Here is a 12,111-nt window from a genome sequence, read left to right on the forward strand (position 1 = left end):
AGTCATGATAGGTTTTGTTCCCGGTGTGTTTTCGAGACCATGTCTAGTCGCTCGCACTGTGGTATCTATTGGATCTCACTGACTTGTCTCCCTGGCCTGAGTTGGCGATCGGTGAAGAGTCCTGTGTCTGCGAACGGTATATGTCTCTCAATTTCAGTTACATCAAGTTGAAATAGCATACTCGCTTGCTTAAGCTTCCTTGGGCGGTCCAGTAGTTCCGCTTTTGCCAGTTACGCAGTATGTCTCTTCAACAAAATACACCTTGATCAATCTATACGAAACAAGCACTACTATCAAATTCCGAAGCTCAGCAGCTGCAGTTCTCCTGCAATGTTGACTGGTGTCCATCAGAGTAATATATGCTGTTGCATTTGCGAGATGGGGATGCCGCATTCCGAAGTTAAACTTTTATTTGCAAAAGGCTGGTCTTACGCGGTGCCCTCTCGGTCACTTCGGAAATAAGACGGAGACACTCAATCATTTCTTTTTGTGTCTTCGTGGATTGTCGTGGAGTTGAGACCACGTTCCAGAAGAAATTTTATCGCAAGTACATGGAGCAGCAATGGGTGCGTCGATTTCGGTCACAGTAGCTAACGTAACAATGGAGGCCATCCAAGCTCAAGCGCTGTCGTCATTTACACCGGCACCTAAAGTCTTCCTCACATATGTCGAAGACTATTTCAGTATTTTGCAACGAAAAAACCTTGACTCTTTCACGGTTCACCTAAGCAATATACAAGTAGCAATCAAGTTCACCGTTGAAGTGGAATCTGAAGGCCAACTGCCGTTCTTGGACACACTTGTGCAGCGAGAAGGGCCAAACCTTTTACTCAACGTGTTTAGGAAGCTCACTCATACTGGCCGCTACCTAAACTATACCCATCGGTGCACCCTGCTTCGCAAAAGAGGTCTGTCGTTGGCTCTCTTCTTCGTCGGGCGAAAAACGTGTGCACAACAGCGGAAGACCGCATGGCGGACAACGCACTTGTGCGGAGGGAATTAATGGCTTGTGGATACCCTGAGTACTTCATTGACTCTGTAGGACGCCAGCTGGCTCGCACAGTACGCACTCAGCCTGGACCCCCCAAAATACCGGCTTCGATTCCTTACGTCCTCGGCATAAGCGAAACTCTTGCACGCGTCCTGCGGTCATATGACGTGCAGGCTCCCGGAAACTTAGACACGAGCTCGTGCATGTGAAAGACCCTTTGAAAAAGGACAAGTTCCAAGTCGTGGTGTGTGTCATTTCGGATGCGGACTATCGGTATGTCTACGTCGGTGAAACCGGCAACTCCAAGATAAGACTTAAGCAGCACATGAATGACGTCCACAAACGACACGTTGCATCGAATGCCTTGGCCGAACACAGCGCAACCACATCACATAGGATTACCTGGGAGAAATCTCGCGTGATTGCCAAGGAACGAAACCATTATTCGCGTCTTTATCTTGAGTCTCTAATCATCCAAACCATGGCGCACACTCTTAATCGCAACGAACGCAATATGCCGCCCATGTATGCCAGATGCCTTAGTCAAGTGTTGAGACACACATAAAAAGGGGCGCCAGCTCTGCCGCTTCTTTCATTGTGAACAAGGCTCCCGTGGGGGAGCCGAAACGTAAATAACTATTTTAAGCCATTTTGGCTGGTGTTGCGACCTCTTCCTTTTAAGCATGCATCATCCCGACCAGACGGGCTTCCGTCATACTCTCAACGTCACTTCTCCAGTTATGCTTTCTATATGGGCTTCCGCTCTGGGCATCAGCTACAGGAGTGTTCGCCTCGCCATATACAAAGCCGCTGGCAGCACCGAAATACTGGTGTTATAAATAGACATTTATCCTTATCCTCTCTAGCACATTGTTGACGTAGTTTCGAGTTACGTTAAAGCGAAAGGACTATAGGCCTCAATGGGTGAAAATCCGGCTTCATGACGGCGGCGTTACCGATCGACGTTACAAAATATAGCTGACGGGGCAAAGGGAAAAAATACGCCTAAAGATGTTGCGATTGACGTCAAATTTGTCAGCAATGTTCCTGGGAACAAAGCAAGTTATACGCTTTGAAAATGAAATTTCTCGCATTTCGGTCTGGTAGGCGGCGAGTCCGGGCCTCCGTGGTGCGAGGCCAGAACTCTTCCCGGACGCCGCGGCGGCTCCACGGTTCTGGCAGACTAAACGCGTGCCTAGTGCATGCGTGCCTAGTGCAGCCATCTGATCGACTAAGTTGTGTCCTAGTGCGTGCAACGGGCACATGATGGCGCCGCCAATGGCGAAGGGGCGGCGCCACGTCATGAGGGCGTAAAACGAGCGCGTGGCCTCCCACCACGTCACTTGCTCTTCGGATTTCATCGGTGTTTTTACTACTGCGATGGACTTTCGACGCCACGTCATGAGTTTCAGTTGCACTAGGCACACCTTTAGTAAACCAGAACCGTGCAGCACCCGTGGCGTCGGGAAAGCATCCTAGTCTCGCACCCCGGAGGGCCGGACTCGATTCTCCCCCAGACCGTATCAGCCGAAGGAACTTTAATGTGTGTGGGAAATATCAGGCAAAAACATTTCAGCAAAGCGGCTATAATGCTTTCGCGTTCCCGTGCATAAGCGGTCTTAAGGTTCTCTGCCGAATTTTCGTTCATTCATTTTCAATCGTGCCTGTATTATAAATATCGCGTTTCAATTCCTGAACACCTATGTTGCCTGGTATTTTTTAATTTGTCCTCGTTTTATTTTTGGCTCGTGGTTCTGGGCCCTTCCCTCGCTGTGGGTATGTGCCATAGCTTAGAAATTGTCAAGCGCGGGGGCCTCCGTGCTTCCTTCCTGAGCTGCTATCAGTTATTGTTGCCTCAAATCAGTACACGTACACACGAGGGGGATAGGCCACACGGTATGGAATGAAACGAATACCCAACAGCATACCATAAGTGTTAAGGGCGAGCATTTAGGACAAATCATTTGGTAAGTAGCCGATAACACCGATTTTATCAGCACCTATACATCGAAAGAATAAAAGAAAATTAAACTGATAAGCTAAGGAATGCCACACGCTTATCAACATTGCACACACGACAGGTATCATGGCAATCTAAATAGGTTCTGTCATACACGGCCTATATCCGCATAGTGGAGAAAGCCTAACTGCTAGATGCTCGTGAGCATTACAAGTGCTGCTTGTGTTGGGTCGGCCTGTTCTGTCTGCCTTTCAGTTTTGTTCCTGTACTTACCTGCGCGTTCCCAACTCCGATTCCTTCGTCAAGGATCATCGCCATTGCCGTCATCATCATCCTACCACACGACGGAACGCGCTCATGTTGAACGGGACCGGCCGCTCGCCCCAAATGCAGCCAGCGGCGGACCGGTGCACACCTCGACCAGCACAGCAGTACTACGCGGCCCGTTGCTGAGCTGTTCGGGTGAGTGACGTTTATTTAATGACATGGCTCTGTACAGGACACCGCAGTGAAGCTCGGTATCGCTGATGCAGAGCTTGGATGTCCATCCGAGACGCGATGCCCATCGAGCCCGAGTATCCAATTGTTCAAGCTCGTTCTACATTCAGGCCGAAAGCGCGTATTGATCATGGTGAAGCACAAGAAACTCAAGAATCACTTTAAGTACCATGATTTTCTTAGTCAACGTGGAGCTTTAAACTTACGTGCCTATTTTAAGGACGTTACCTCGTTTCACAAGCTCTAACAAATGCTTTGTACACGTTAGAATGACCGAACAAGTTAATTTTTTACATCTCGGTACATGGAAATAGCCCAAGCACAGCGGTCTGGCGAATTACGCATAACTTTCTTTGATCCTTCTACAGCACTCTCTCACCTGGTGTCTTTATATTCCTGCGTTACTCCTCCATGCAGAATAAATATCATGTAAGCGACTACAAACGCGAGCCAAAATTTCAGCGTTTCATTAATGCCGTCTCTTGCGGTCAGTTCAGCAATTATTCTTTCTATCATGACCTCGAGTTTAGGCTTCAGTAAGACCCTTGAGTGTTTACCCTGCTATGTAGTACTTCGTCTCTCACAAAAAAAAAAGGCTGCTGAGGTAATTCGATACTTACTTTGTTTCTTTGTTTAATTACCATGCAAAAGCTGAGTACGATTTATTCAATCTTTATATAATGCTGCTTTCTCTTTGTTTTATTTTTATTGGATTATCAAACATTTACTTTTTCTTTTCCGTGAAAGCGTCCCGTGCTGCGCGCGTGTTTTACTCCGCTATTATTTACTCATTTATTATTACTGCTACCACCCTTTTCTTCTCATTTTTCTAATGTTCTCAAACCCGCGCTTAAGCCAAATTCTTGTTGTCAGTATGTACCAATGTTTGGCGGTGGCAACGAACTATACTCCTGGCAAGTCGTTTGCAGAACTGTGAAAGCAGCGAGGCTCGTTAGCAAATATGAAGGCCATATGCAACTCTATAGATGTGTTCAATCGTCTGTCGGCTGTCGACGTTCACGGTATAAGACGCGCATGCGCAATAGTTGTAAGATCTAGAGTATGGCTGTAAAGCATGACGCACCAGTCAAAACGAAGGCTTGGTAGTCACGCCATTAGTCACACAGTTACGCCCGGAACTGTATTCCGCTGCGCAAGGAAATTGCCTGCGTACGCCTCGTACTTTCGGCAGCGTTGGAAATGACTTGTGTAGTGGGGGCTATGCTTTGTACTGGTATGTTGCACGCGAACTATGCGCACTCTGACAAGGTAAACAATACGTTTCCGCCCTTGAGACTGTAATGAGTGCTCTTATACTTTTTCAGCACATAGCCTCGGGCATCATTTCCGTCGCTAGAGTTATTCGGCCATTTCATGTGTCTTGTGCGTTAGGTTCCCAGTGGAACAGGAAGAAAGAGCATTAAGCGATGGGCCCGATTTTTATTAATCGTATCCTGAGAAACCAAGAAGCAAAGACGACAAGGAAAACATAGGGGATATTACTTGTACTTACTAATTGAATTCAACAAATTATGAATTAATGACAATGGACTGCGACGAAAAAACAACTTGCCACAGCTGGGGAACGATCCCACGTCTTCCCATTAGACGTGCGATGGTCTAATCACTTGACTTAGCACAGCGCCGTTTACCCATCCACTTTGTTGGGTATTTTTGTGTTACTACTAGAACTGATCTTGGGCGTGTTAGGCAGCGTCACCGCTCACAATCCTTGGCGGCGGATGTGGAATATCCTTTCTGCCGCTGGCGTCACGAGTACGTGATCTCTCTGGGTGAAGTGCAACTGGCCGATAAACCTGCACATGCTACCTGAAGGCATCTATGTTACCGGATTCGAGACCCCCATTATGCAAGGACAAGAAAGGAGGCTAACCGAGGGGCTTGATTTTTATTAATCATATCATCAGAAGCCAACATACAAAAAAGATCATGTATCCGTGGCTCCTGCGGCAGAAATGATATTGCACATCCCCCGCCAATGTATGTGAGTGCTGGCTCTGGCTAGCACTATCAAGGTTAGTTCTAGTAGTAACATATAAATGCCCAAGAAAGTGGATAGGGAAATGGCTTGAATGATATTGCGCGACAAAAAAAAAAAAACGACACGGACTGGTCTGTCGTCTTCTCTCACGTCCGTGTCGTTTTTTTTTTTGTCGCGCATAATTATTTAAGTAATGTTACACCATGATTGTACCACCTCGCAAGCAGCCTATATTGATACATTTAGGTTCACCGCTCTTTCACCTAATTTTCGGGTTTGGCGTGGCTCGCGTGGCGACCATGCTTTAGGAGTGCTTTTTTTTGCGCTGTTCTCCCAATGTGTCTTTTTTTTTGCGTCAGGTTTTTCTCTGTGTTTTGCCGTGCTTTTGTTTTTCGCGTCCAAGTTGCTCCGCCACTATTTTGTGCGCCAGTAGTGAGAGCAATATTTGGCGTGAAATGAAAACCATCTGGTTGTTCATAATTCATTTTGCGCGTCATGTTGTATTCGCTTGGTCTTGTGTTGTATCTTCTACAGCTTGATCACGAGTTTTTGTCTCTTGTGTTTGCACTGCTCGGTGGGTCTCCTCAGCTTGCAGTGCTTTTTCAGGAGTCGTTGAATGTTCAATTGGTTGCTGTTGAGCTAACAGTAGATGACGGCATTTACATTTCCCAATCACTGCCTTGTGCACCACAATAAAGTCTGTCCATCATTTAAGACAATGAATGGCTCATAGCCCCGTAAACGCGGCGTCCTCATTACGACGATAGAAAAGTGAAATTCTACGGTGGAATGACGAGCGGAAATGGAGGAAGGTGTGGAAAAAGAAGACGACGCTCGAGCCATTGCTGATGTTGAGAGTTTTAGCCAACTCGACAACAAGGCACGGGGTCCGCATGAACAGCTTTGCCGTAGAAGACCTCATTGCGTCTATAGTACTCACTGTGCACAAAAGTGAAGAAAAATGAGAATGCTTTAAGCGGTAGCACAATGTGACCGGAAACGGGCACTTACCGTTTAAGTCGATGCTGTAGGGTTTTGTTGTTTATCCCATCGTTAACACAGAAACAGGTGCCATTAAAGTATGATTCAAGAGCAAAGCTCAAGAAACTGATGATAACAAAAGCAAAGAGCGTCGATGTCAAGTTTATGGAAAACTCAATCTACAAGCCCAGTGAAACTCGGTTCAAGGGGCCCTGAACCACGTGTTATTGAAGGTAAAAATGCATTTGAAATTAAACAATAGTGTTTCTGAAATTATTTTCAACAAAGTGTACTTCAATGCGTTCAGCCGGCGCACAGTTATTGGCAATCAAATGTTCCCTACGCGGAGCTTCCGTTATGTCTTCAATGACTTGCACTGTGAAGGCTGCGGCGGGGCGGGACCTGATCACAACGATTCACAAATTGAACGCCACCGTTACGCACAGTGCAACTTGGACGCCACTGTTTCTGGTTTTGGGTGCCCAAGGCGTCCCAAACGCGGTGGTCATCAACGAGCCGCAGCAAGCTCAGTCAGCGGACTCATCGCGGCACGCCGCGGTTGGCGACCGTCGTATCTACGCTACGAAGGAGACCGCAGCTACATGCAAATGAACTGCGTATAGGCAGATTTTGCATTTCACACGACAGGGCTTGAGCGCACGCTCATGCGCTACAGGCTGGTATCGCCACGTGGCACGGACGAGATTTCTCCTGCACCAGCTTGAACGACGAATAGCAGCCACATTCAACTTGTGCATCTGGAAGCGCTATCGATAGCTCACTACTATAAGCGGTAAGACTGCCAAGGCGCGCCACCAGGAGCAACCCGAAGTGAGCGCGCGCTGTCAAGCATGCGCATGGTCTTACCTAAAGCTTTCCCTGGTTAGAGGCTAGTGTTCAAAACTAGTACAAATTAGCGAAAGACGACGGCTAGAAACCTATGAGCGGGGTTGATCGAAGTTAAATTCCTGCGCAGGCGGCCGTCGCCGAGCGTGGCAGATGATAGTCGGCTTCTTCCGGAAGTACATAATAATTACCGAAATTCAAAAGCTGATTTTAGTTTACTTCTGCCTGTTTATTAAACTGCGTCAATAAATATACGCAGACGGCGCCGCAGTAGCTCGGTTGGTTAGAGCATCGCACGCATAATGCGAAGACGTGGGATCGTTCCCCACCTGCGGCAAGTTATTTTAAAGCGAAAGCTTTACTGGCTGCGAGCTTGCGATTTCGCCGTGGCCGTGCTCCGAGGAGGCACATGATGTCATACCACGTTCCTCGTGGTTGCGTTCGCCTCCGCTCGCTTCGCCAGCTGCATCGCATGTCTGATAACGTGTCGGAGGATTACAAAGGAGAGCTCGCGTGCTCCGCAACCACAGTTGAGGCGGCAGTATGAACTGCAACAATTCTGATAAGCAGGAGGAGGCATCGAATCGACATCGGAACGAGATGAATAGGAAACTAATCGCCCAGGAAACAGACGAACAGCGCGCCAAACGACTGGCGAAACGCCGCAATATAGCTAGACAACCAGAATAACCTGGAATCGCAATCAAGATTAACCAAGGCTAACCATGTTATGCCTTAGCTTTGGTTACGTATATCCTGGAATAGCCGAGCTAATCTACTGCCAATTTGTTTCATGCACTTCCACTGCCATTAATTTATAATTTCTTTAATTCAAATGGTAAGTAAAAATAAGTTACCCTATTTTGTACTTGGTGTATTTGTTGGTTTCTCATAAGTGGAGATGACGTCGCGAGCTCGTGCAATGGCTACTAATTGAGACAATTCACCTTGTCAAGGTGCCCAAGTCGAAATGCGCGAAGCGTCTCAAGGAATTAACTTGCAGGCGAAGAATTCATCAGGGCATATTATGTCGCTTATCGGTGCATGCGTCCTTGTCGTAATGGTTTCAATATCGGGCTTCTGTTCTAGAGTTTCGGTCTCTTAATCCTGTTGTTGGACAATGTTGATATTGTTTAGTTATTTATTATTAGGCACTACATTGTTTAAAATGTTGATCTTACAAAGTCACGAAGCCGTTTGAAGTCAGAAGGATGAGGTTTAGGCAAATCCGTGTACTTCCCATAAAACACAGAACATCGGAGCAGCATTTCGCTCACACGGAACAATCCCCTCCAAGCCGAGGAAGCGGCCATAGCCCTCGCTCTCTCCCAAACAGTGGTTGAAGTCATAAAGACCGACTCCCAACAGGCGTGCCGCAACTTTGCTAGCGGCAGAATTCATGCCACTACACTCCGGATCATCAATCAAAAGCCGCCAACGAGATCAGTCATGATCATCTGGGCGCCAGCTCATCAAGGCATTCCTGGCAACGAGGTCGCCAACCACGTGGCTCGAGATCTGACCCACCGAGCCGACGCCGAGGAATCTGAACCCGAGCGCATGCACCCTCTAGTCTCTTACCAAGACATCACACAACACTACAAGCTAACCCGCGGAACATATGCAGCCCCACACAAGTCACTACCTAGAGAGCAGGAGCGATTCCTCCGAGCTCTACAGGTTAATACATTCCCCCACCCAACCAGAAATCACCTCATAGGCCCTACAAAATTCTCTCCGCAATGCCGCTTCTGCGCAGAGCCCGGGTCCCTCAGGCACATAGTAGGGGGTTGCAGAGCGGCACCATTAAATCATCCGAACCCTTACCCCACTAACGAGCTTTGGGAGAGAGCCTTGGCCAGCTCCGACCTCGAGAATCAGCAACGGCTGATTGCGAGGGCCCAGGACGCGGCACGAGCTCAAGGCATTCTGGAATGAGGACGCCTCTCCCTAGCTGCATTTACCTAATAAAAATGTGTATTCTCTCTCTCCCCATGCTGGCTGAACAGCCCCTATTGCAGCTCCCGCAGACACTGGCGCAAGAGTTCCATCTAGTAATTATTGTACGAACCTCTATGACAGCAACAGAGGTGGGCAGCCGGTGCTCACCAGATGTCCGCACACTTTGCTCTTTGCACCCATCTTGGCTGGCATGGGTGTGCAGCGCGATCCATATCTTTCTAGGCTTCGGCTCTACTGGAAAGGTATGACACGGCTTGTCTCATCCGACGATACTTTTCTCACGCCTTAGCGCGCAGCAGCATCGAGGTATTTGGCTGCGTTGTGCCATGGTGGTTCACTGATCGCATTACAAAGCAGCATACAAGCGGCGATGTCGAATACTTGGACACAAGTTGCGCTTGCGAAAACAAGTTTGCTGCAGCAACTGTGATATTGAGATGTCGTTCGCTGGCATCGGGTGCCGTCCCAGCGGGCGGTGAGACGGCGGCAATGGCTGACACGCCGGTGCGCGGCCCAAACAACGTCACGGAAACGTCACTTCCTTTTGATCACGGCGCGGCCGCTAAACTCCCTATTTTGCGAAAAATGCTATGAATTATTTGCTTCCCGCTAGCTTCTGCCTGATGATAAGGTTGTGTCAACCAATGTGGACACCCGAGCTTTCATTTGGGCTAAAAATCTCGGCGGCATAAGTTTTGTTCAGTACCCCTTTAAACTCGCCGCGTTCATTCATCGCTGTTCTCAACACATGATGTCGTGGCATTGGCTTTCAGGCCACGGTGACCACCCGCATTCTGATGGGGGCGTAATGCAGCTGCGATGGTGTAACGTGAGCTTCGAAGAACCATGTCGCCGTAAAAATTATTCAAAAGCTCCCAGCAATTGCGACTCACATATCTTGCCTTCCAGATCGTAAACGCCATTCATCACTCACCAGATAAATATGAAAAGAGGCTGCTCAGTTTGAATGTGGCCTTAAGATTGTCAAAACAGCGCCGTATCCTCTAAATTTGCAGAAATCCGTCGCGCCTTCAAAGAGCTGCAGAGCCTAAGAATGAACCCGCACTGAGTGAAGGCCAGAAGTCGTCGAGCTTTATTCCCAAAGTACACACACATACGTTGAATGCCATCCCAGGTTGCGCTATCTCTCGGTTGTTGTAGAAAAGTCAACACGTATGTGGTGATACCTGAATATGAAGTATATAATATGAAGCCATTTCGTACAGTGCGTTACCCTGTGTAACTACTGAGTCACGCATGGCCGCCGCAGTTGTACCCATGCATCGTGAGAATCGATGTCAGCGAAGCTTTATGTCCTGTTTGCGTATGTTGGCGATAATAAGCGGTGATGTTTACAGCAAATGTTTAAGGTTATAAGTGTTTTGTAGATCACCATAGCGGTGAGCTTATGTTAAACGTTACTCCCGTGCACCGCTTGTCTTTGTCTACTTAGTACACAGAACACAAAAGGAGCCGTGTTTTGTTGATGCATTGTTGCATGCCATTACTCACCGCTTTCGACGAAGTGAGCACTGACATTGCCTCATACGTCATAATGCATCGCGGAAGAAGTGTTACACTTTCAATAAATTATAGAGATTTATGTGCCGAGCCTACAACATCATTATAAGACATGCGCCAGTAGAGGACTCAGCTTTAATTTGATCCCCTTGGTTTCTTTAAGTAAGCTCTGAACGACTTTTTGTTGAAGTGTAGGAAAGCATTAGAAGGGAAAATGGGCTATTTCAGAAATAATTTGTCACAAAAAGTATTGCAGTATGTTTAGCAGAAGAGGACTTATGGGCAATCCAACACGGCCTCCGCGGTGCTCCTGGTTCTTCTTCAGTGCCGTGCACTGCGAAGGCTACGGCACAGTGTCGTGTGTCCGCAAATCTGCGCCTTCTAAATACCACCGTGGCACGCAGATAAATTTCATTTTGAATGTTGACGTAGATGTCACAGCTTCCGCCTTAGGTGCTTACGACGCGCTAAACATAAGCCAAACACTGTTGTCCTTCGTGACCCGCACTGCGCTTAACCAGTGGACTCATGACGGCACTCCGCTGCGGACGCGGTATAGACGCCATGAAACCGACCGCAGCTTGATATCAGCGATCAGCCAATAGCAGCCGTCCAACTTTATGACGAACTAGTGCGTCCAATGACACAATATTGTGTCTAAAAGAAAGTAAGGACAGGGCCTTCTGTTGAAAACAGAGCGTTTGAGAGAAAGGTGACTGCGATCCGCTTGCAAGCTCCACGCACCCCGTACGGCAACAAATTTGGTCGAGATGTTCACAGCAGCGTATGCCATCCGCGGACGATGTTACACCTAAACTTACAACTAAATCTGTGTGCACCAGAGTTCTTGCATTAGGCACGCAACCAAACGCGGCTGGCGCCGTCAGGATCGAAATCGTCACCTAGAGCAATGTGATTGCTACAGAACTAGCGCGGCGGGTAAAGAGGTGTTGATTGGATGGGTGAGTAGTGCCGCATAGAGCTTGGGCTGCCCTATTGCGGCTTTGCGTCCCCACACCCTTCGTAAGTTGTTCGCTTGCCAAATTTGCGCGGTTCACGTTTCATGAACGGTTGAAACATACCGTTGCATACATTGCAACATTACTTGTGCACTTTGTCCGTGACTACTAGCCTGTCTAAAAGCATTGTTTCTTTGCATTTTTTTCCTCTTCCACTTCCCTTGTATGGGAGCCGCTAGCGTAGAGCGGCAGGGCATGAGTGCATCGTGAAGGGACTGGCTCCAGCCAGTCTTTATCTCCTCTCCCTACCTCCTTTCTAGCATTCTATGCACCTGCACTGTGGACTTTTGTGGATTAGTAAAAAAAGTAGCTTTGTAGATGTGCATTGCAC

General features: G+C 47.9%; 1 protein-coding gene and 1 non-coding gene across 3 annotated transcripts in view; both read left to right on the plus strand.

Moving 5' to 3' along the window:
* The first annotated feature begins 2,937 nt into the window (after positions 1-2,937).
* LOC135914613 (phospholipid scramblase 3-like) overlaps positions 2,938-12,111 on the plus strand; it is a 123,174-nt gene continuing 114,000 nt past the window's right edge. The window contains exons 1-2 of one of the 2 annotated variants that reach the window (XM_065447537.2): positions 2,938-2,958; positions 3,207-3,413. The gene's annotated coding sequence lies outside the window, so the exon portion shown is untranslated. Of the gene's footprint in view, positions 2,959-3,177; positions 3,414-12,111 lie in introns of those variants that run through there. The other variant, XM_065447539.2, reaches the window with a different exon arrangement.
* On the plus strand, positions 7,543-7,615 carry TRNAM-CAU (transfer RNA methionine (anticodon CAU)). The gene has a single exon. It is a non-coding gene; the product is annotated as a tRNA-Met (tRNA).

The sequence above is a fragment of the Dermacentor albipictus genome, chromosome 9 (genome assembly GCF_038994185.2).
Source record: "Dermacentor albipictus isolate Rhodes 1998 colony chromosome 9, USDA_Dalb.pri_finalv2, whole genome shotgun sequence".
NCBI lineage: Eukaryota > Metazoa > Arthropoda > Arachnida > Ixodida > Ixodidae > Dermacentor > Dermacentor albipictus.